The 26,122-nt window shown below is 37.9% G+C and overlaps 1 protein-coding gene across 1 annotated transcript in view; it reads left to right on the top strand.

Moving 5' to 3' along the window:
- Positions 1-2,094: 2,094 nt before the first annotated feature.
- The window catches only part of LOC127414423 (protocadherin-15-like), a 254,255-nt gene continuing 230,227 nt past the window's right edge, over positions 2,095-26,122 (top strand). The window contains exon 1 of the mRNA XM_051652444.1: positions 2,095-2,371. The gene's annotated coding sequence lies outside the window, so the exon portion shown is untranslated. The remainder of the gene's footprint in view (positions 2,372-26,122) is intronic.

The raw sequence follows: 26,122 nt of genomic DNA, 5'->3' as shown, positions 1-26,122 counted from the left end.
TTTAACATCACAATATAAAAATTATGCAATGTGGGAAAAGAATTACGACTGAGTTTGTTTATAATTCTCATTATTCTTGATGACTTCTCCTTGTGATTCACTCATGAGAATCAACCTGTCCAGACACAATAATTTTATTTGTTTGTTTGTTTATCAGCATGTAAAATCAGACATGTAATCTTTGTGTCCAATTTGGTTTAATAACTTTTTGAAAAACATTTAGAGCATTTTCTCCATAAAAATATATTTAATGATTAAATTAATACATGAGAGTGTACACAACTTCATCATTAATTTAAAAAAGTTACAAATAAAATACATATATATATATATATATATACATATATATATATATATATATATATATATATATATATATATATATATATATATATATATATATATATATATATACAGTATATAGTGTGTATATATACTGTGTGTATATATGTATATTATGTGTATGTATACATATTATTTGTAATACGACAACAAAATGGCACATTGGTTACACCAAATGACCTTGATTTAGTGGACAAGGGTTTTTCAGAAATTGATATTATTTTAAAACAAATTCCTTTCACATATTTTTTTTAATATTAGTATTATTAATAATAATATTATTCTGCACTCCTCTTGCCAGCATTTCTTTCTTTTTTTCAAGAATTTCAGCTTTTAATGACAATTGACATTTTTAACATTAAAGGGTTAGTTCACCCAGAAATGAAAATTCTCTCATCATTTACTCACCCTCCTGATATTCCAGGTGTGTATGACTTTCTTTATTCTGCAGAACACATTTGAAGAAAAATAGAAAAATATCTCAGCTCAGTGTAGGTCCTTAAAATGCAAGGGATGGTGATTTGACTTTTCAAGCTCCGAAAAGAACAATCTAAATCATCGCTTCTGGTCAGCAGGGGTATACGCGTTCGACGTAATCGCGTTGAAACGTAAGAGCAGCACTGTTTAAAACTGAATAGGAGGAATGCTGTACAGAAGCTTCATTGGTTTTGGTTTAGATCTGTATTTGTATATGTATGTTTACTCACAACTGTGCGTTTGTGTGCTTACGCTGGATGTCTCAACCGAGAGAAGAACATGAGATTATGTCCGTAACATGGCAAGGCGAATACGTCACACGAGAGACCATGTGAACTCGGCCCTCTCATGAAGCTTACAACAAGCGATGGTCTATAGTTAGAAAGTACTTAAATGTTTATCTTTTTCGCAACAAAAGTGATCCTGTCGCATTAGAAGACATTAATTTAACTGCTAGAGTTGTATAGATGATGTTTATAGTGACTGATTGTTCTTTTTGGAGCTTCAAAATTCAGATCACCATCCACTTGCATTTTAAGGATCTACTGAGCTGAGATATTTTTCTATTTTCCTTCAGATGTGTTCTGCTGAAGACAGAAAGTCATACACACCTGGGATATCATGAGGGTGAGTAAATGACGAGAGAATTTTCATTTGTGGGTGAACTAAAGCCCTAGAAAAAAATGTCAACATTACTTTGGATACAGTCATTGAAAACATGTTGGTTATAGAAGAGGTGTAGTCAAGTAATTCATTTGTGTGAATTACATTTTTAAGTATTTTTGAATAACTTGATAGATCCGGACTAAAAACGTCACGGCACGTCACGTCACGTCAGGTTTTTTTTTTTTTTTTTTTGCTTGTTTGTTTGTTTGTTTTTTGGACTTTGATGTGTCTGGGTTTGTGAGATTAACTAGCCTATATCACGAACCTGCCGGGCGCTGCAGAGTTGCCTTCTCATGACTCAAGATTTACCTGCCCTCACCTTTAGTGACCAAGCAAATGAGATTATTACCTCATGAGAGAGAGAGAGAGAGAGAGAGAGAGAGAGAGAGAGAGAGAGAGAGAGAGAGAGAGAGAGAGAGAGAGATGTCTGTGTGAGGCGGGCTGCACTTTCATTCGAGCAGTGACGGTACTTCTTACCATTACTTGAAGAGGACTGAATCTGAGACGTTTATGGACTTCAACCGCGTGAGGACAGTTTAATAACTGAAAACAGGAAGAACTGAAATCACCGGGACTCTCGCGCTCCGTCTTCGTCTGAGGGACACACACACACACACACACACACACACACACACACACACACACACACACACACACACAGTGAAACTGATGCGGGATGCGCAACGTGAATCTGTCCGGAGAGACTCTGCGTGGATTTTAAACCGACATGGTATGTTTGAGTGATACGGAGACCGTCCGGTAAATTCCTGACGGGAGGAATGAACGATTTCACACACGCGTGAGTGAAAACGATCGCACGCGTAACTGTTGCTGTCAACGGCTATCTGAGGGGAAATGGAGAAATGAAATAACTCAAATAAGCTGTGTGAGTAATGTTATGATGATTAAAATAATTATTAACATCTTGTCATGTCTAAGAGGGAGTAAATGAATTGAACTGAGTGTCATTAGTTGATCTTGGTGTTTCTTTTGGATAAAAATTGGATTATATGAGATATATGTCTTAAAGATAAATCTCTCTTTACATTGAGCAGACTCTCAGCAATCTATATCGGCTGTGATGATGATGATGGATTAAACTTTCCTGTTTCATTCAGCTGTTCAGCCACGTAATTTAACTCACATATGACAGTCAGAGACAAGAAGTTAAAATGGGTTATCTTTTTATTTTTTATTTTTATCAAGCTCCTTTACAAACATTGCATTGCCATTCTGATCATTCTAAAATGTGTAGTGCAGTGACACACTAATTTATTTATGCACGTTGCCTTTTGAGGTACTTTTCTGCACGGTTGACTTTATTATAATGGTCGTATGTTTACTAGAATGTATTTGTTAAAAGCTTGACGAGTTGGTGTCGTGCTATTGGCGTAATGAATAGATCAGTGAAACTCGAGCTCGTTTGGTATGACACAGTTGATATGAGAGAGAGAGAGAGAGAGAGAGAGAGAGAGAGAGAGAGAGAGAGAGAGAGAGAGAGAAGAGAATGAATAAGTGAGTGAGTGTCAGAAGGACTGGGGTGACCTCATGCCATGAGTAAAGTTTCGGTCGACAGAGCTTCATTAGTTAGAGATAATGCAGTCATACTATGCTTTTTTTGGAGATCAAGTTGAACACTTTGCCATGTAAACACAAGATATCGAGGAGTTTTTAAATCAGTCAGAAGTTTCAGTCAATCTATCCCATGTCATAGACATTGACATTGAGATGTTTTTACAAAATAATGGCACACTTATTGTAAAATTGTGGTGGTAGTTTAAAATGTGTCACCTTAAAGGGATAGTTCACCCAAAAATGAAAATCCCAGATGTGTATGACTTTTTTCTTCTGCTGAACACAAACAAAGATTTTTACAAGAATATCTCAGCTCTGTTGGTCCATACAATGCAAGTTAATGGTGGCCAGAACTTTGAAGTTCAAAAAAGCACATAAAGGCAGCATAAATGTAAGGGACTTTTCATCCTTTGTGATGACGCATTTCCGCATATATATATATATATATATATTTTTTTTTTTTTTTTTTTTCAATTTTATTTCATTTGAAAAGTTGTGGAAATGTAATAGTGGCACTTTTCTTTTGATGTTGGAGCAAATGGGTGTGCAAAAATTATATTCGGCGTAGTTTTCCAACCACTCCCATTCATCGCTATCAAAGTTTACCCTGCAATCATTTACTTCTACTTTTCAAAACCCGGAAGAGTGAAAAGGGTCCATCCATAAGATTCCAGTTGTTACTGTACATCCAAATCTTCAGAAATCTGCCCTCCTATGCGCATTCACGAGAGGACCAAGTTCTTCTTTTGTTTTTTAGCGATTCGCATTTGCACTTTGTGCATATCGCCAACTACTGGACAGGGAGGAGAAAGGGGAAAAAAGGAGGGATAAAAGAAAGAATAAAATAAATCATATTTGCACAGCAACCAATTAGCTGGCGAAATGCACGGCGAATGCGAATTGGCAAAAACAGAAGAAGAACACTTTCTGAAAGTAGATTTATAGTAATAAATGTCTTAAATATTGTTCTGTTTCACACCCACACCTGTCATATTGCCTCTGAAGATATGGATTTAAACACTGGAGTCTTACTTTTATGCTGTATTTTCCTGCATTTGGGGCTTAGCGGGTGTTAATTGTGGACCCAGGTTATAACCAGTGAAGTTATTCACCAGCGAGGTTATACACTAATGAGGTTATTGACCAGTGAAGTGATATGCCAATGAGATAATACACCATCTGTTATTCACCATTGAGCTTGTGCATTTCATTGTGATGCTTTGCCCAGCATATTGATTTAGTTCAATTACACTAGTGTATTTTTTATGTTTTCCTCTTGAAAGAAAATCATGAAAACGTTAAAGTTTAAAGGGAACTCCCTTTTCAGGTTAACATCTTTTGTGAAAGTTTTTGATGTTGTAAAACTGTCTCAGGACAGCTTAATGGTGTGTGTGTGTAATCTGTTCCTCAGCACAGTGTAAGTATTATAAGCATCATACTGCTGTAAGCTCTTCTGACCAGCAAAGCGAACCAAATGGGAGCCATTCCATGACATGGTTTAAAGAGCGCTAAGGCAATTACACAGAGGTTAAAGTCTTAGACATACACCTGACCTTCATCTGCCTCATGTTGGAGTTGACCTGTGACCTTTCCATGCCCATAATACAGCTTCAGACTGACCAGAGGTCTTATAACCTTGGTAAAGGTTTTTGAGTGTGTATGTGTGTGTGCATGTGTGGAATAGTGAGGATTTCATTATTTGCTGCTGGGTTTGGAATATCATGCTGTGTGGTATCTGGGTTTAGACATTACTGTATTCATATGCACTATGTGTGGACACCTTAGGGAACACATAGCAGCATTAGCTGTGGGTAGCGATCCCTGAAATGATTTCCATTCACACAGCCATGCAGACAGAGATAGAAGGGAAGAAAAGCTGGAAGGCAGACAGGAGCAGAGATAGAGAGAAAATAACTCGAGATAGCAGCTGGAGAGTGACCAAGATGGACAGAAGCACAGGAAGTAAAGTAGCATCTTTAGAAGGAGGGAAAGACTTAAAAGAAGTAGAAACCAGAAGGTCTGTAGAGAAGATAGATGCTACACAGTCAGGGTTGTGTTTAAGGATGGATCGACTAGTCATCCACTAACAGAATATTCTGTTAGTGAGGTCGACTAGTTTATCAAGATTTTATAAATTGTTATTTCCAGTTGTGGTGCTTTAAAGGGGATGAATTTAGAATTTCAAGATTCAGAGGATTTTGGTTGCTGACAGTGTGTTGTGCTTTAATGTGCTGTTAGACTGTCAGAGAAGTTGCGTCACTGAATTCGTCCCATGCACTGCAAAGGCAAAACACAGTAACTACATATTTGGTCTAAACTAAGTTGTGACCGATATTAGATCTCTTGAAAATGGATTGTGGAAAAGTGATATCAGATCAATATAAATTCATTCAAAAAACTTTTAAGCCATTTTTCACGGTGTAACAGCATAGTTTGCTTTTTGTTTTTGTAGGGCACTAAAGTTCTGCCACAGCAGATGTGAAAGGACCACTTGTGTAACAAATGGGGTAGATCTCTCCGTAGGAATGAATGGGAGATTGCGTGAACGTCTCGGTTTTTGGCAATTGTCATAAATGGAATGGGTAATATTATTACATAGGCTGGAATGCTGAGTGACATTGTAAAGCATATTTATCTGATGTATTTGTAAAAGAAATGGTTAAATTACACAGTAATTTGATTGAAAACAGTGCAGACTGTGAATCACAATTGAGGCAAATGATCATCACAGTCACATAAAAAGAGAGAAGTGTCATTTTACAGCAATTACAAACCTCATAACATTAGTGAAAGTGAAAAGAACTGCTTATAACATCTCATAACACACTCATTTTGATGCTGTGGACTCCTCATTTACAAGTAATATCACCTTTACTAAGACCTAAATCAATAAGTAAATGAATTAATGTTAAGTTGTTAGCTTTAATTGACCTTGGAGGAAATTTAGGTCTTCGCTGATGTTATAAATGCTCATTTGGGAATGAGGAGTGACACAGTTTAAGCCATAGCATGCTCTTCTCAATATTTATTTAAAGATTTTTTTAAAAAGAAAGAAAAACACTGCGCGTGTCCTCTCCGTACTCTTACAAGTGGCCCAGCAACAAAGTTTATAAAATGTATTTGATCATTTCGATAAAATCCTGCTTAAAACTACTCAAACACACATTACTCCCATAGGCTCTCATTGTAAAAAAGCAAACACTTGTCAGAGAAATGGCGGCGTGGCAACAGTTCCTAAGACAGGATTGGTCAGAAATGCTTTTAAGGCAGGGCTTAGCGAAGGGTCCATTGGCTGCTGTTATTATGCATAATCCATAGGTCTCCATTTTTGCTCAGGACCCTTACATTCTGTTCCATTGCATTGTGCTCCATCTATCTATTTGTAAACACAAGAATGTGCCTGTAACGGGGTAAAAGGGGAAGGAGGAGGCGAGAACCGGACGAAGCATCAAAGTAATATTTAATTAAACAAAAACACACAAACATAAACACATACAGGGCAGCTGCCTATAGCTCTCTCTCTCTCCCGAACTGCCACCTCTGGCAGCCTTTATCCCTCTGGTCGGCTTGATTAGCCTGATTAGGGGCTGGGCGTGCGTCATCATGGCCCGACCCCACCCTCCTCTTTGCCACAGTGCCCTATGTGAACACCCCCTAAGAAATGTATCTGATCTGTGTGTGTGTTTGATATCAGCGTAATTATACAGGGCTTCTTTAAGACCTGGTTCTTAACCTTTTTGATTTTAATACAATCAGTATTCCCATATTCAATACTCGAAGGATGTCAACAGGTTGTTCAGACAAGTGACCAAATAATCTATTACGAAAATATGTAGTTTTGCACATTCCTAGTTGTGTTATGGTAATTTGGCCTCTTTCTTTGTGTGGCAGCTAAATATAACTCAAATTATTCTAGCTGAATACTAGATATCAGACTCAGAAAGAGCTTTATTGCCAAGTATGCTCACACACACAAGGAATTTATCTTCCAATACACTTCCACTATACACACAGAACAACTATACATACAACAGTATAACAACTAGACAGAATAATATAATAACATATGTAAGCAAGACAGACAGACAGAAAAAAACATACTGAAGTATATATGCTATGTACAGATATGTACAATGGGAAATATATTGTACAGAAAGAGTAAGGGTACAGTATATGTACAGTTAGTATAAGTAATAATATTGACCTCTCTACTGAGGACATGGACTTTTATGTGTAAAGGAAAGATCTAGGCCAGTCCAGATGTCTCCAGTATACTCCTTTACTTTACTCAGCCTCTCTCAGCTGTCCAATTCATGTCTAATCAGCTTCTGTCCACTGGGAGTTCCCCTAGGACGGCGGCATCAGGAGAGACTGGCAGAGGTTTACAGCTTCGACAGAAAGGGAACAGTCGGGGAGGTTGGGAATTCAGGCTCCAGGGCGTAATAGAGTGCTAATGTATTTGGCTGAGACGCTACAGTTTGCAGGCCCAGACAGGGGTTAAGAGAGCTGTTCAGAAGAGAACTGGAGAGTTTTGGAGGGCAAAATGAGTGTGTAATGGAGCTGTAGAGAAGGGTTGATTTAGAGCAGATATAAGACATGAAGTCTAGGGTGAGGGGGTGAGAGAGTGAGACAGATATTCTGGGCAGATGAGGGCGAGTGAATAATGACAGAATTTTCATTTCAACCATTACCATTAATGAATCAAAATTTGTTAAAGCTGCACTATGTAACTTTGTGCTCTCTAGCGACATCTGTGGTTGAAACTTAAAATTGCAAGCAATTTTCAGAAGAACACTAAATGTGATTCGTGTTTTGGCACTGCTCTTCTGGCGGATGAATCTCATGATTTGAGCTTACCTGGACATCGCCATGACTGGAGATATTCAGAGTCGGAGTCATAATGTGCTGTTTTCATGTTGATATTTTTCTTATACGATTAAACATTTAAAACTGAAGTATCACTTGCTTTGATAAAGATAAATAATACTCATATTGACATTTTGAATTAATGAATTTTACTTTTCTGACACTACACTCAAAGTGCTTTTACATAAAGAACAGGGGATTCAATCACCTCAGTCACTACCAGTATATTTTAATATAAGTTTTCAAGTGTTTTATCTACTATTAATGTTTGTATTGTACTACACTTATCAATTTAAGGGGTGATACTCATGATATGGCTGATACGAGTTCAATGGAAGACTTTTATTATTTTTATATTATATTGTACAGCCTCAGTTGATAATGCAAGTGGACCGTAATACTAAAATAGTATGTCTATGAATGCACACAATAACACAGTAAACTAAAAACATAAAACAAGGATTCAGTAATGATGGGGATAAAATATACTTTATTAAACATGAAAATAATATGCAGAAATATGCAATATAACAGTTAACAGTCAATTTCAGAAGTTATAAATATTAGTAAACATGTCACAGTAACTCTCCCTGACAACATAGATACATCGCGATCGGTTAACACATGAGTATTGTTCCATTCCTACAAGAATGACAAGCAATATTAGCTTCAACAACCCTACCAGACAACATATCCAAGCATTAAAGCAGGTAAACAACTTCGTCAAATGGATAACATATAAACATCCATCCAGACTGTTGCGATGCTGTCCGGAACAGTGTGAGTGTAACTGAACTGAACTGTAGTTTCTTTCTTCTTTTTAACAGCTACTCGCAAACTAAAACAGTGTATTATCACTATCTACTGTTTACATTGGAAAGAGACAGCCGGCTCTTCTTTCCTATGTTCACGGACATGACGTAATGACACAAGGATGTACGTTATAAGCCAGCGATTTCGCACCAAATCGAACCCGACAGCTCAAAATACAAATAATTTTTATTGGCTTACCATAGAGAATCGGGGTAAGGTAATCATTGTTTTGAACACTGATTGTTTATGTACTCAGTTAATTATGGCAATTTGTTCATTTTTAACCAAAAGCTTACATAGTGCAGCTTTAAATCTTATTAGTATTTACATATAGTCATGTAAGTATTCTTATTAGTTTTCATATAGTTTTCTAGACGCTGGCTTTGAAAACACTTCATCTATACATTTATTTCCCCTTTCTATGTAGCAAACTGAATGATTTATAGAAGTTTGCCAAAGCAAAGTGCACTGGACAGAGGTGCATTTTCATGCTAAGCTAAGTGCTAAGTGAAGCCTGGAATCTGAAATTTCCTCTTTAATGTTCTGCAGGACGTCTTAAAACCACTGAATGGCACTGATTCTCGCAATAATAGGGTTTCAAAATATTCATTCTTTGGTTATTGGAAAGACTCAACATTGTTGCACCAATGTTGTTGTGAGTGCTTGATTAATAAAAAGTGTGTGTGTGAGCATGAACGCCTCATCTTTTCACTCTAGGGTTGGTGGTTTTAGAAGCCTTTCAGAAGAGATGTTCCTACACAAGCCATTAGTTCAGTTCATCCATAGGGTCAAACACCATGTGAGAGGCTCCAGCAGAGTTTCTGTAAGAAAATGTTGTGCTTTTGTGCTAATTTTGCACTGGAACAATGGATTATGCAATATAATAATAACACACTCAAATGAACAATAAACACTTTTTTCACCATTCGAAAAAAAAAAAAAAAAAATGGCAGTCCTGGATTTAGTGTCTAATGCAATAAATAGGGATGGAAATCATATGGAATTTAACGATTCCACTTTTTATTCTGATTCCTCTTAATGAAACTGGTTCCTTAACAGTTCTGTAATGTTTCTGTAAAATGAATTAAAATGAAATAAATTGGATTTACTTCCCCATTAGTGTAACGAACGATATTGAGACAAACAGACCCAAGAGCAGAGGAACAGTTCAAAGGATTTATTAACAGTAATAATGAGCAGTCACTGGGTTGAGGAATGTAGAAAATCCCGACACCGGCTGCAGGCAGTGGGAAGTGATCTCCAATGGCGTCCGCGTCGTAGTTGCGCAAGGGGCAATCCGTGAAGAGTGTGTTCGTAGGATGAGGGTGTGCATTGTGGAAGTCAGGAACGGATTCATAGAATCCTCCGTTGAAGCTTAGTGAGATGCAGAACAACGCCCAGCAGAGATGAGCAAAGTTAACTCTCGACACACGGGCAGAGACGAGGTATCCTCTGTGGAAGACCAGCTGACACGCAGCAATACTGGAAGGCAACCACACACCAACAGATACACGAGACAGGACCAACTAGGCAGTGAGAGTGAGGTTAGTACTCAACATCAAACAACAGTCTAGCTAAGATACTGAGAACACGAATTAGGGGAGAACAGGTGTTGCTCAGCACGCTAATCAGTGGCATGATTAGCGTTCCCCCGGGAACAATCAGTATTCCCATGGAAACGCCGATCATGCATGCCGGCCGCGCCTGTGAGACATAAGGGAGAGAAAATGACAAAACATACAAAACAAACCGACAAAGTCAACGGAGCCGCGACAAGCAGCCTGTTACAAAAGGATCAGATCATTTCATATTGTATTGTAAAAGGTGTTTACAAAGACTAATAAACACATTTTATTAATTCTTTATTTTTTATATTAAATACTATTATCACAAAATGTGAATCTTTAATAACACATTGTCATATCAAGCCTTAAGTACACATAACACAGTTACTATTATTGGTTAATTCCGGATCAGACATGATGAAATGAATGACTTCAGTAAGGTATTTACTAAAAAGAGAGTCATTCAGAAGGTAGGGCTGTATGTTTTTCGGTGTAGATTCCAAAGAACCAACTCATAAGAGTCATTTGTTCGGGAATCAGACTACATTGGTTGTGCTTTATGTTTCATGTTGCGTGGCTGCAGTATCATTGATTTATAGTGTTGAAATATAAAATAGTATTTTAGTACGGTTTTCCATCCACACTGGCGAAAGAATACTCAATACTCAAATATTCAAGAACCATTAACGTAAAGTTAAAAAAAAAATAGAACCAGTTCTTGATTACCAACCCAAACATTAAACACATTTAAAACTAAATCAAAGGGCTAGTTACAAAATGTTGAACAGCTATTTGCCACATATATCTTTTAACAAAGAACTATCTAAATAACAAAAATGTGTTAGCTAATGTTAAATAATTTCTCATATAGGCTAATTTATTTCTTCAACTATTTTGTATAATTTTTTCATGATGTGAAGTATAATGTGTCCAGCTTTTCTCTTCAGCAATAAGCCAGGTGACTACCACCCCTGGAGTCGCAATTTTGAATCCAGGGCATGCTGAGTGACTCCAGTCAGGCTTCCTAAGCAACCAATTGGCCCGGTTGCTAGGGTGGGTAGGGTCACGTTGGGTTAACCTCCTCGTGGTCTCTATAATGTGGTTCTCGCTCTCGTTGGGGCACGTGGTTAGTTGTGCGTGGATGCTGCGGAGAATAGCGTGAAGCCTCCACATGTGCTAGGTCTCCGCGGTAACGCGCTCAACAAGCCACGTGATAAGATGCGTGGATTGACGGTCTCAGACGCGGAAGCAACTAAGATTCGTCCTCCACCACCCGGATTGAGGCGAGTCACTACGCCACCACGAGGACTTAAAGTGCATTGGGAATTGGGCATTCCAAAATGGGGAGAAAAAAATAAATAAATAAACAATAAGCCAGGTGACGTTCTCCAGAATGCGGCAACACAAGGTTGTTTTTAATGCACTTCTGCAGTGCGAAGCCCCCAAGCTATGGAGGCGGGAATGACACCGGCTACTATTGCCCATTCATGACACAACTCACTGTTGTATCCCAGATACGCTGTTTCTCGCAAGCTGCTGAGAAAGTTATATCCTCTGTGGAGGCGAAGTGTTTTTATAATTAGGATGGGATTGGTTTCGTATTAATATTTTAACTGGACATTGTGTCAGACAATGTTTGAATTTTTCAGACATTAGGATGCTTTAATGAAAAAAATAATGCTATCCAAAACCCTGGCTTTTTTTTTTTTTCAAATAAGACAGGATGCATTAAACTGGCAGGTTTTTCTGACACCATTTTCTCACTCTCTTGTGCCGAGAGGTTTTCTCCACAGAGACTCTAACTCAACTTGAACATGAGTTCAGTTCGGTGGCGAAATGCCATGATGTAGATAAGCAGATTTCTAGTTTGCTGTCAGCTGTCTCCATACTGCCAACATCTTTCTGCTTCCAGTTGTAAAAGAAAGTCACTTGGCATTGGGGAAACGCCTACATCATTGCTATAGCAACCATTGTAGACCTGCCAGAAAATGATTACACTGTCTGATCTGATTTGATCACTTTCAAAAAATTATAGTCAGGGGCAAATTCACTGAACAGTTTGCCACTTTTGTGTGTGGTATTTCAGCACAGAACACTTAGCAGCAATTCATCAAATGATAATCAAATGATGGAAAAGAGCATTTCGTCTGGGCATATATCCAGATGTATAGTGTAGACAAGCACACTTTTGACATTTTAAAGAGTTGATTTAAGTGCCTTGATAACAGTGATGGTTCCAGTAAAGCATGGTAGATCATGGTAGTCTGTACTCAGAACTGGTTTGCAAGATGGGGACTTACACAGTGCATATTACATTCAGTGCATACGTACAGACTTTTGGGTATGTTTTGCAGCATTACCTGATTTACGTAATTCCTTAGTGACTCGGGTACTAAAACAGTGTAGACAGTGCACACAAATAAACAAAGCTATCAGTGGGCACAATTCATTCTTGTTCATTATGAGCTTTAATTAACTTTTAGATTCAAGCATTATATTGTAATGAACAGCTTGCTGCCAGTGCAAAAATGTTAAGCAATATATTACCAACACAACACTTTATGTTTTCACAGTTCTACATTCAAAGTTTTGGGTAGAATACTTCTGAAATGTAATCCAGTACTGAAACTGAAATTGTAATCAGAAACCCAACCTTTTAGATTACACTTTTTAGTTGATCTACTCTAATAACTTTTGGATTACTTACTGCATATTTTGGTGAAAATCTAAGTGTATTACTGTAAGTAACAATTTACAGTATGTCTCTTTCATTAAACATTAGAAAACATGACATTAAACAACAATTTGATATTTGTCAGTCCCCGAGTCGATATTTAATCGTGTAATCCACAAAACTAACTGTAATATAATTATACACACATTAAGAATGTAATGTAATCTAATTACAAGTACTTGTCTTGATATTTGTAACATGATTACATAATCCAGATTGCATGCAGTTCATAACTACACAACACTGTACATATATTTGTTGAGTGTCTCTTTGCTGCTGTTTTTTCCAGTATGTTTCTCTCATTCTGTTTGATTAAAATTGTTGCTAGCTCTTATGAGTTTTATTTTTGTCTGTAGACTTTTATCTGTAGTTTTTCTCTTCAATCTCTATAGCACACAATCAGATTTTTACTTTATCTTTGACAATAGTGCAATTTTTTGCGCCATAATGTTGCTTTAAGTGCAATAACAGATGATTATACATTGCATATTTCTGATATAATTTTTAAATGGCTGACAAACTAATGATTTTGTGTAAATTCTTACAATATTTTTATAACATGTACAAAAACATTTCTTTCTGTTTTGTACAATCATTTCAGATATCTCACTTTTTAATTTATGTTAAATTGTACTCTGTAAGGTTGCCACTGGAAGTGGTTGTACTGTATTGCATTGTAGTTGCAGTGCAACATTATGCAGGTGTGTTTAAGAGTAACTGACACCTGACATCTTAATGTAAAAAGGTTCTGCTGTGACAAATGTTTTAGATTCCAAGCTCAGAAAATACATGGCATGACCCTTAAAATACACCAGTAACAACTCTCCTTGATTTATGGCTTGATGCATTGTCCATTTTGATGGAGTCTGAATGAGGTGCAGGTCTTATTTGACCTGCGGTCTGTCCATACTCACTCTGAATGTGTTTTCAGACCTGTATGCTGTCCTCAGGTCTCAAACCACGTCACTCTGTCATTCACTCCCATATTGTTGTTGTATTCTATGACCTTCACTCTTATTACAGCTCACATTTTTTTTCTCCTTGTCTGCTATGTTCTCCCTGTTTGTTTGATGTTGCTGTCTTCAGTTCAAATTGGCGGATAAAGTTCTCAAATGGTAAAGTAAGAAAATGCTTATAAGCATAAGGCTTATGACCATATTAATGCAATTACATGCTAGTCTAGGCTATTTTATACTGGTTAGTGCTGGTCTACTGTAGCTGGTGGACCTATGGGACATTCAAACATTTTGCTCTATCTCTGTGGTTGAATGCCATCACAGGTGCTTTCGAAAATGTCTGGATGGTTGACGTGGGTTAATCACTGGAGTCATTAGTGTGTGGACCCCTGACGCTCTCTGATTACATCTCACACTGGGTAATTTCACTGCTGTCTTTGGCAGCGTTCACTTTTTTTTAGTTTATTTTAGCACTTAGGTGATACTGAGATTAGAGAGAAAGAGAGAGAGAGATGTTAAAGAAATACAGTTCACCCCAAAATGAAAAATTATTTCATTATTCACTCACCCTTATGTCGATCCAAAACAGAATGCTACTATTTTTCTGTGGGACACAAAATAAGATTTTTTTTTTAAATATTCTTTATGCAGCTCTGTTCCATACAACAGTTCATAGTGAGCAAGGGCTGTCAAGCTGCAAAAGGCATCAAAAACACCATAGAAGCAACATAAAATAAGTCCATGAAGCTTCTGTGCTATTATTCTGAGTCTTCTGAAGCCATATGATTGCTTTGTGTAAGGAACAGTCTGAAATTTAGGTTGTTATTAACTGAAAATCTGCCCCTCAGCTCAGCTCTGAAAGATCATTCTCCGTCCTCCGCTACGGCAAATGAGTTTTCAGGCCTTTGGAGGGGTAGATTATCAGTGAATAACAACTTAAATGTTAAACAAAAAGCTATTGTATGGCTTCAGAAGACTTAGAATATAGCACACGCATGGTATGGTCTACTTTTATGACATATTTGGGGCTTTATGAAAAACAGCATACAGGTTTGGAATAACATGAGGGTGAGTAAATAATTACAGAATTGTTTTGAATTTAGATAAATATGAATCAGAGGTGAACTTTTAAGCAGGAGGGAGCACAGCATTTTATATTACATTTATTGTGAATTTTCAGTAACATCTTGGGTTTGGTGTCTATGACAAGTGACTTACTGCAAGGATGGCCCATTGGTGGTCAGTTAACTGTCATAGGAACATCTTTGGGTGGCTTTTGAAAGCATGCTGGGTGAATGAATGGCTTGTCAGTGAAATGTAGTAATTTTGAATTATTTAGAGATGCAAAACAGTGTCCTAGCATGGCATAGCATGGCAAAGTGTCTTTGGTGAGAGGTTTAACTTGACAGATCGTCTCTGAATAAAAGGGTGTAGGACATTGACTGTAATAGGCTTTAACACAAGATGTGAGCAATTTTCACTGATTTCTTATTTGCCTGTGATAGGAAAGAGCAGGGCGCTGCTATTAAGGCAGGTGTGATTGGTTGAAATTCCAGTGTGCAATAACGGCAATGGCCTTCTTACCTCAGATTGTTTTGCTGAAGCATAGTGATGTCTGTCACTTTACCCTTCACCACATGCAAAGGTTGAGTGAAGATAGAAACAGACACTCATAGTTCAAAAGGTCTGTTCCTCGCTTTCTTCTGTTAGTCTAATAAACTATTAGATTAACTGAAGAAAGCAAGGAACAGGACTCAGAATTGTATCTAATGAGTTGCATTACAGCACAAAGGAATGAGACATCACAGATAAGATCACTTTAGGATCAAATGGAGTCAGATGAACTCAGATTTTTCTCCTCAGAAAAATACTTCAGTAGACTCATACTGTGTGTCATTTAGAAGAGATCTCAACAAAGTCTCTGTGCTCACATTAAATCACAAGATTTAAATATGAACTCCTTCCAAGACCAAAATATCCGAGCCATGTTATCTACATTATGTATCCACTTACTGTATATTAGCAAGTGTCTCATTTGTGTCTTTTTTTTCTCCCAAGGAATTTTAGTTGAAAGGTTTGAGGCAAAGTTAAATCTTAAATAAAACATAACTGGGAACTCCATTAAGTCATGAGCAAAAAAAAAAAAAAAAAACTTCTGAAAGAGAAACCTTTGAGTAATACAATTTTCCTCTGGGAGTCACAGAATATTTACTAGTCCTTTAAGTTGTAGAAAATTAAAGGAATGTTGTGGGTTCAATATAATTAATCCCATTTGGCATTTGTGGCATAATGTTGATTACCACAAAAATAATTTTGACTTGTCGAAATGGTTGTTACAGTAAGGCATTTACAATGCAAGTGAATGGGGCCAGTCGATACATGTTAAAATACACACTGTTTCAAAAGTACAGCCACAAAATGTAAACATTATAGTGTTAACTTTTTTAGTATGATAAAATCGCTTACTAAAAATATCAGTCATTTTATTTCCGAGTTATATCAAGTTGAAACTTTATTGCCATGTCGACGCAACGCCGGTCAACCATGTTAGCATTTTTATTACATTAAAATCATGTAGAAAAGAGATTTGAAATTCAAAACACTGCCCCCAGTGGCCAAAGTGGTAAGTGATATATATATATTAGGGGTGTAATGGTACACAGAAGTCACGGTTCGGTACGTACCTCGGTTTTGGGGTTACGGTTCGATATGTGTTCGGTACAACAGGAAAAAGCAACAAATCCCAAATGCTAGGTTTCTTTTCATTTATTTTGAACAGACAGTAGTGCAAATTACAGTTGTTCCACCTAGCGGCATTTAGTCCCCCCTGAGGTAGTTGGTACATTACAGCCTCCTTTAGTGTATTAAGCACTAAGCAGTAAACAGAATGCATCCTTGTATAGGCTATATGTTTTTTGTAGTGTTGATAAAAAACAAAAGGTATTTGGTCACAATCAGCTACAAAACTGAAAAGCATCTCTTGTGTTATAAAAGTACAAAATAAATAGAATAATGAAAAAATAAAACTTGTGCATTAGGAGAAGCCGTTCTTGTTTTGGGTTGGTGCATAGATGGTCTCTTCTTCTGCTCTTTTTCCTGTTGTGGCGGTTAGCAAACAGTGTTGCATAACTGCGTGTGCCCCCTACTGGATTGGAGTGTGGATCGCCTGTGACAGACTCAGATGTATTCTTCATCTGACTGCATGCACTGAACTGTGACGTCAGTACCGTGACGGTTCGGGACGAATACATGTACTGTTACACCCCTTATATATATATATATATATATATATATATATATATATATATATATATATATATATATATATATACACACACACACATATAGATGGCCGCTAGAACACTTCTGGTGGCTTCACCTCCTGCTGGCAGTTTCACCTCCTGCTGGCAGTTTATATATATATATATATATATATATATATATATATATATATATATATATACAGGTGCATCTCAATAAATTAGAATGTCGTGGAAAAGTTCATTTATTTCAGTAATTCAACTCAAATTGTGAAACTCGTGTATTAAATAAATTCAATGCACACAGACTGAAGTAGTTTAAGTCTTTGGTTCTTTTAATTGTGATGATTTTGGCTCACATTTAACAAAAACCCCCCAATTCACTATCTCAAAAAATTAGAATATGGTGACATGCCAATCAGCTAATCAACTCAAAACACCTGCAAAGGTTTCCTGAGCCTTCAAAATGGTCTCTCAGGTTGGTTCACTAGGCTACACAATCATGGGGAAGACTGCTGATCTGACAGTTGTCCAGAAGACAATCATTGACACCCTTCACAAGGAGGGTAAGCCACAAACATTCATTTCCAAAGAAGCTGGCTGTTCACAGAGTGCTGTATCCAAGCATGTTAACAGAAAGTTGAGTGGAAGGAAAAAGTGTGGAAGAAAAAGATGCACAACCAACCGAGAGAACCGCAGCCTTATGAGGATTGTCAAGCAAAATCGATTCAAGAATTTGTGTGAACTTCACAAGGAATGGACTGAGGCTGGGGTCAAGGCATCAAGAGCCACCACACACAGACATGTCAAGGAATTTGGCTACAGTTGTCGTATTCCTCTTGTTAAGCCACTCCTGAACCACAGACAACTTCAGAGGCATCTTACCTGGGCTAAGGAGAAGAAGAACTGGACTGTTGCCCAGTGGTCCAAAGTCCTCTTTTCAGATGAGAGCAAGTTTCGTATTTCATTTGGAAACCAAGGTCCTAGAGTCTGGAGGAAGGGTGGAGAAGCTCATAGCCCAAGTTGCTTGAAGTCCAGTGTTAAGTTTCCACAGTCTGTGATGATTTGGGGTGCAATGTCATCTGCTGGTGTTGGTCCATTGTGTTTTTTGAAAACCAAAGTCACTGCACCCGTTTACCAAGAAATTTTGGAGCACTTCATGCTTCCTTCTGCTGACCAGCTTTTTAAAGATGCTGATTTCATTTTCCAGCAGGATTTGGCACCTGCCCACACTGCCAAAAGCACCAAAAGTTGGTTAAATGACCATGGTGTTGGTGTGCTTGACTGGCCAGCAAACTCACCAGACCTGAACCCCATAGAGAATCTATGGGGTATTGTCAAGAGGAAAATGAGAAACAAGAGACCAAAAAATGCAGATGAGCTGAAGGCCACTGTCAAAGAAACCTGGGCCTCCATACCACCTCAGCAGTGCCACAAACTGATCACCTCCATGCCACGCCGAATTGAGGCAGTAATTAAAGCAAAAGGAGCCCCTACCTAGTATTGAGTACATATACAGTAAATGAACATACTTTACAGAAGGCCAACAATTCACTAAAAATGTTTTTTTTATTGGTCTTATGATGTATTCTAATTTTTTGAGATAGTGAATTGGTGGGTTTTTGTTAAATGTGAGCCAAAATCATCACAATTAAAAGAACCAAAGACTTAAACTACTTCAGTCTGTGTGCATTGAATTTATTTAATACACGAGTTTCACAATTTGAGTTGAATTACTGAAATAAATGAACTTTTCCACGACATTCTAATTTATTGAGATGCACCTGTATATATATATATATATATATATGAATGGATCGCTGATGCTACGGTAAACTGCCAGCAGGAGGTGAAGCCACTGGAAGTGTTCGAGCAGCCATCTTGACTGTCACAGAGCATCAATGACTGACAAGTGAAAACGCCCCCATATATGACAGTCGCATTTCACCCTCTAGTGACAATCATGTTTAATGTTTAATTTGCCCGTTATGGATAATATTCTTTACGAGGGTGAAAATATACGCGAATCGCGATGTCAGAGCATTCACCTGCCCCGGTCTGCAGCTTATCAGTACAGCACAACGATCAGCAAAGGAAGCAGCAAAACTGTCCACAAGTTTTAATGTAAGTAGGAAAAGCTGTAGTATTTGCTTATTTGAGGGTCCTTAAAAAAGTAAAACTGGGATTTTTAATTCACCTAACATACCCAGGATTTGCCTGTTTTCATATTGAAGCACTCTCTGTAGTCATACATGGATACATGTCATACATTGCGTGTTCGTTTGCCATTTACACCTAGTGTATCAGTTTAATTTGAACCAGATTTGCTTGTCTCCCTCCCTCTCTGCGCGCCCGCTGCACGTGTGATAGAGGGAGAGAAGGCTCACTTTTATTCAAGTGACCGCAAGAAAAATTCACTTTTTGATGAAAACATAAAACAAGTAACTCTAAATAAACACTTGGATGTTCGCAATAAATATGTCCGATAATGTCTGTTTGTATCTTACCTCAGTTTCAGTGAACTTGTTTACATTCAGCTGATCTATTTGCCACTGAAGTTTGTTAGAGGTAGACTGTTTAATATAGATATACATAGCTCGCTCGAGCTTTCAAGAAACAGGAAAAAATCCCAACTTTAAATAAATAAATAATTACATGGGTGGGATGTTTGCGTTTTAGGGATGTACATGCAGATTTCAGATATAAAATAGGGGATTGAATGACTAATGTTTACTTGCTGAAATGAGATGATATTCTATTAAGTCAGTAGGCACTGTGGAATGTTTGGGCATAGCAATATGGCGGTGCAGTGGCTTCACTGTTTTGACGTCATTAGCAATCCAGTTCTATATTATACATTTGTGGTATGGACACGTGTGAGCTCCATTTTCTGGGTGGGTCCACGGAGGGGCGCCAAAAGTGAGTTGTGAAGCAAGTTGTTTTCAGCTGTGCAGTCTGTAATACAGTATAGAAGAGACATTAATATTTTATAAACTGTACCCCCAACCCAAACCTAAGCCTAATCATCAAGAAGATATCAAATGGGGAAAAATGCAACCTCTGAGTCACGTTTCACTGATTAATCAAACATAATTACTTCCTGGTTTCAACGCAGGATCCAAACCCCGGTCTCCCATGCTGTTGACGCAACACGCATCTGATTGCGTCACAAGGTAATTTAAAGACACCGGAGCCGATGCAGAAATGTTTGATAGGAGATGGCCAGAATCGGCGCCAGGATGAAATACGTGGGGGGCATTTGGAATTTCAAATAGGGCCATATTTTGAGAATGATGAGACCCCTAAACTCCCCCCCCCCCCCAAACCGACAATGCACAATGCTATTCACTGAGCAAACAAAGTGCATATAAATGCATATAGATGTACTTTAGTCTATCTGATACTCCGCACCCCTTGATTATTTAAAGCAGACTCTGTGATAACTTTATGATCATTTAATTTTGTTATACATACATCAGAGATAGAAGGAAAAATGTCAATAACTTGCTGCCGTGCATGAAAATCGTCTGTATAATGGCTCCTCATCCTCATCTCCTCTTCATCTCTGACACCCAAGGATGCTCTCGCCAAACATTGTGTAGTACCGCACATGTTGTGTAGCATTGTTACCGTTATCACTTTTGGGAGTAAAGAGCAGTCCTCCCTTTGATTGGTGAATGTCCATAAAGCACAGCTTCCCCACACCCTGCAATAACGGTGAACCTCTTTGTAGTCAGTTGATTCTTGTCATTGGCAGGACCATACACAGGGCCTCCGCTGTCTTCACTGACCCTGAAAACTTTCATTTCGACCAACAGAGTAGTTTGTGAAAACGAAATATTAAAAATGCACACCTGATGAACGAAGCATTGACTGTGTAAAATAAGCAGATTTTTCTACACAAAATTAATGCAAAATAATATGCAATAATATATGTAATATGTGTAATTAATTGTTAAATGTGTATAAACATTTCCAGTGAGGTAAATTCCAAATGTTTATAAAATTACGCACAAATATAATGAAGTTACACTGACAAGCAGCACTAAATGGTCACATTTCAGAACCTTGCACACAGACAGCAACTGTCTTAAGTAGCACTTAAAGCGTGTTCTTGCGTGTTCATGTCAAGTGCAGTTTTGGGAAATAACGTACGTTCGTAAAATTGCTTGTAGAAAACTAGGGCTGCAACTAATGATTATTTTGATAATCGACTAATCTAATGATTATTAGAACAATTATTCGACTATTCGGCCGATTATTGCAATGATTAATCATTAGCTCTTAACTGACTATTCAGCTTGTGCCCCGATTTAAAAGGTTGTATTAACCTTGTTTTCTAATTAAGTGGACAAAATCATCTTTTAAAAATACCTCTAAATAACATTCACTGTATTAAAGGAACAAAAAGACTTTCTTGTTTAATTCAGAAAAAATTAACTACTTGTTATCAAGTGTTTTTGTCTTGTTTTCCATTTAAAATTGTCTAAAAATATATTTACTTGAGAATCAACATATATTTATACTTGCTTTAAGAGACAAATATAAGTGTATTTTGTATGCAAGTGTATTTTTTCACTTGGTTATACTTCTGCGAGTGAAGTAAAGACAAAATATGCTTATATTCAAGATCTATTCTCTAAAAGCAAGTCTAAATATCTTAAATGCTGCTTCTCAGGTGAATGCATCTTTTTTTTTTTTTTTTTTTAAAGATTTTTATATATTTTAAAATGTTTGTATTTTTAATATTATATTCAACATTCTCAGATAAAAAAAAATGTATTCTGCAGTATAGCTGCTAAAGTAAATGTGCATTGTTTTAAAGGAGTTTTAGATATGGAAAACAAGCCAAAACAAAAACAAATCAAAAACATATTTTGTTGCAGTGTATAATGGGGCGAAGACTACCTCTCTCACCTTTCTGCTCACTTCAATCCATCTTTAACTCATAAAAAAACAGCTCTCTGTTATTAATGAAGCTGCGTATTGTCAAGTTTCATCATGATAAGAAATGCACAGTGACATATATTATGATATATGATGATGAGTAAGTCGCGAGCCATCATGTTATAATCTAGCTGCATTAAGCGTGCGCGCTCGAGGGATGAGCATCTCTTCGACAGAGTGTGCATCAGCCGGGTGCAGTTTCAATCTCTCCCCCTTAGATCGGGACACTTCACGCAACTCATAGAAGAGGCACTGACCGCACAGAGAAATGGCAGTTTCGGAGTTTGTACTTATTTACATGACCTGTTTCCTTGTTATTTGAACTTTAATAAAGCTATAACACATTAAATATAACTGCATTAAAGATGTAATGGCAGGGTGTTTCCTTTAAAGACGCTCGACACGCAAGTTTTGCTTCAGTGGAGCGGCAGCTACGGCTCCGCTTATTCCATGAGAGTGCTGCTGTATTTACTTGTTTGGTATTTTTGTATAATTCCCTCATACTATGCGAGCTACATCACCTGAAGCTGTTTGGAAAGTTTAGATTGCATCTGGACTATGAGATGTGTTTTCTTCCTCTCCTCAATCAGGCGTGAGCTGAAGTGCTGCTCTCGCACGCCATCATTAGAGTTTTGTATGATCTCATGTTACGTTAAATGAGATCAAATGACTATTTGACAACGGAAAATTTTGTCGACATTTTTTTATTGTCGACATTGTCGATAACGTCGACTAATCATTTCAGCCCTATAGAAAACGTTCTTAACCTCTAAGGTCAATCGTTATTGGAAAATGAGGCCCAGATCAGTCCAGAGCCTTTTGCAGTTTTGCAGGAAGTCCATATTGAAAATACACCATATGACTAGCCTATCTAATCCTTCACAGCAGTCAATTCAGGTCACCAAATCATACCCACACATCAGACTAACCAGAAATAATGCTATGCAACTACTATGACCTATAGTCCTTAACACATATTTTTTAATGTATTCCTGCCATTATTTGAACTCGAATTCCATGCACCCAGCCTTGAGAATCTCCGCAAATTTGTTGTAAAAGTAGTTTAGTTCGCTTCTTTATTTACTGAAATCAGAAATTAGCCACCGATGACAGCATTAGGATCTTTCCTTTCTGAGTGAAAAGGTCTTTTAAATCATATTTTGTGCAGCCTTTGGACAACAATTCCCTTTTAGCTCTGAAATTAACGTCACTTCTTTTCCCTCGTAACGAAGACGAGCAGTTAATATTTGCTATGTTATTTGAATATTCTTTTGTCCTTTTTTCTTTTCCCCCTTCTGTTAAAATAGACTAAAGTAATATTAGATAAATGAAACTAAACTAAATATATATATATAATATATATATAATATAATATAAAAATATAAATATAATAAACAAATAAAATTTACTTACACGACTTCCGCTGGTGTGAACTTCGCTACAGAGTGATAAAGAGCTCAAGTTCAAACACTCAGTGATTTCTTTCTTGTTTTTGTGGGAAAGAAACTGCATGTCAATGTATGAAGACTGTATGCACATGGGGCACACCTTGTTTTGTGATTTGATTTACTTTGCGGCTCTATTATCAAATTATTTTTGTTTTGCTTCTATTAAAGAGACTTTTTCATGGGCAGACCGTTAATTCTAAGCTGGGTAGTTTTATGTTTGAAGTTCGTTGTATATTCGCCTACAGTGCGTAAGGGACCGTCTGAAAAGTCCAACCACTGCACTAAAACGTCAGTGTTTGAAGTGGGGGGCCCCCCAAGGCTCCCCCTGAAGATCTGACAGTGGAGATGGCGCCTGTCAGTGAGTCTGCATTATGTGGCCGATCCTAGTGTACCGGAACTCTCTGAAACAACATGCCCACTTTCTGTGTGATCATATTGCAATGATTGGTAACACAATTGTTTGGTAACATAATGTTGCCATTATGTAAATCTAAATAACAATAGAAAAATTGCTCTTTTTCTTTAGGCTCAGTGAATGCTAATTCAATCACCACATCGCCTTTCTAATGTTGGTTGTGTGTTTTGATAAAAAGACAGATTAGAGGAAACCCGGATCTATGAGAGCGAGTGTTGGAGAGATAACAGTGTGGATGTAAGCGTTTGCTGTAGGGGTTGGTGTTTAGAAACTTCATGTCTGCTGGGTGATTTTGACAACAGGAGACAGCTTGTTCAGAGGTCTTTGGATCCTTCCGGAAATCCAGCAGCTTTGTACTTTGATATCAAATGTTAGAAGATGCATAGACCCCTGATAATAAAACCCTGCCCAACCATCTGTGCTTGTCTTAAGGAACGCATGCAGAGTATTTGAAGAGTGTTACACAGTATATGGTAGAATAATGGACCATACAGGCAGCACGTTGATGATATAAAGGCTGCTCAAACCTCAACCACTCACTGTTATTCCACCAGGAGGAACTGCTGCAGGTTTCAGTCTGTTCTCAAGATGACATGAGATTATTTAGTCCCTGTGTGTTTGGCATATACAGACAGATTCCTCTTGATAGCAGCCAGATAATGTGTCTTCTGTTGCCATGACTGTTAATGAGGCTTAGCAAGGACTAAGAGCTTGAAACCATGTGTATTATTCTTTGATTAAAGGACACAGCTAGTGGAGCAAAAATGCATGTCTAGAGCACACAATGAATCATTTCTCAGAAAGATGAAAGAGAGAAAGAGAAAGCTCCATGGCTAAACCACCTGCCTCGATGTGTATGTGTATATATAGACAGTGATAGTGTGTGTTTTCTAGGTGTGCATGTAAACTTTCAAGGCCTGTTTTACACATCTTGCATCTGTAGTGTGTTAGTGACAGATATTAATTTTGCCGCCCATAATAACTCCAGTTGCACTGCACATGCGAGCAGTGCTGCACGTAGAGTTTCACCACTAATTTGTGCTGTGTTTTGCACGCTGAACACAGCAGAACATACAGTCAAAATGCACTGTGTATCTGTTTATTAACATGTTTTTTGTACTATTCAGGATTTTATAAAGCAATATAAGGGTAGCTGACATGACATATACTATACTCCATAAGAGGGCCTGCACGCTAGAGTTTTGCTGCATCATAGAAAGCTGCGAATGCATCGATTTCACTAGGGAAAAACGCAAGGGTGTGTGAAAGTGACACCATCATGTGACCAAAAGATCATTTAAACCTTTGCTGCAATGCACTGAACTGGGGTACAAGACGACATGTGAGTCAAAAGTGTCATAGAAGCACCACAAAATTATGTGGTTACTTCAGCAGTTGTATTTTTCATGTCACATTTGCTTTCTTTTGACACTAGCGGTTAGGTTTAAAGTTTAGGGAAGGGAGGTAAGTTTTGGTGATATACAAAGAGATAGAGCTTTGACCTTAAAAACCTTATGTATTAGGGAGAAAACTGCACTCTTGTTTAGCCCCACACAGTGGACATTTTACCTTTGGATGATTTAGGAACTGCTGCAGTACGCAGGGACTAAAAACTGAATGTTTTTTTATTTTGGTTGTTCTGAGCAAAAAACGTATTTTTTTTTTCTACGAGAAGACCCCCAGAGATGCGGGGTTACGAGCCCACTCCACCAGGAGTGTGGCGGCCTCCTGGGCCCTGGCCAGTGGCGCCTCTTTGGTAGACATCTGCAGAGCAGCGGGCAGGGCAACACCCAACACCTTTGCGAGGTTCTACAATCTCCGGGTTGAGCTGGTCTCATCCCGTGTATTGGCAGGCACGAGCAGGTAAGTTCCGGGAAAACTGGCCGGGTGCACCTCTTGTGCATAGCGCCTTTCCCTTGAGGTGAAGATGAAGACTCCCAGTCGTGATCCCTGGATGACTTTCCTCCCTAGCCCTCTGGCAGCTGAGTTTGCGGAGAAACTCGCTGACCGGCCCAGTACGTTCACTAATGAGCCCCTGTACTGAGGTAGGTGCTCCAC

This window comes from Myxocyprinus asiaticus, chromosome 23 (genome assembly GCF_019703515.2).
Source record: "Myxocyprinus asiaticus isolate MX2 ecotype Aquarium Trade chromosome 23, UBuf_Myxa_2, whole genome shotgun sequence".
In the NCBI taxonomy this organism is placed as follows: Eukaryota; Metazoa; Chordata; class Actinopteri; order Cypriniformes; family Catostomidae; genus Myxocyprinus; species Myxocyprinus asiaticus.
This window is presented reverse-complemented; position numbering and strand designations above follow the sequence as displayed.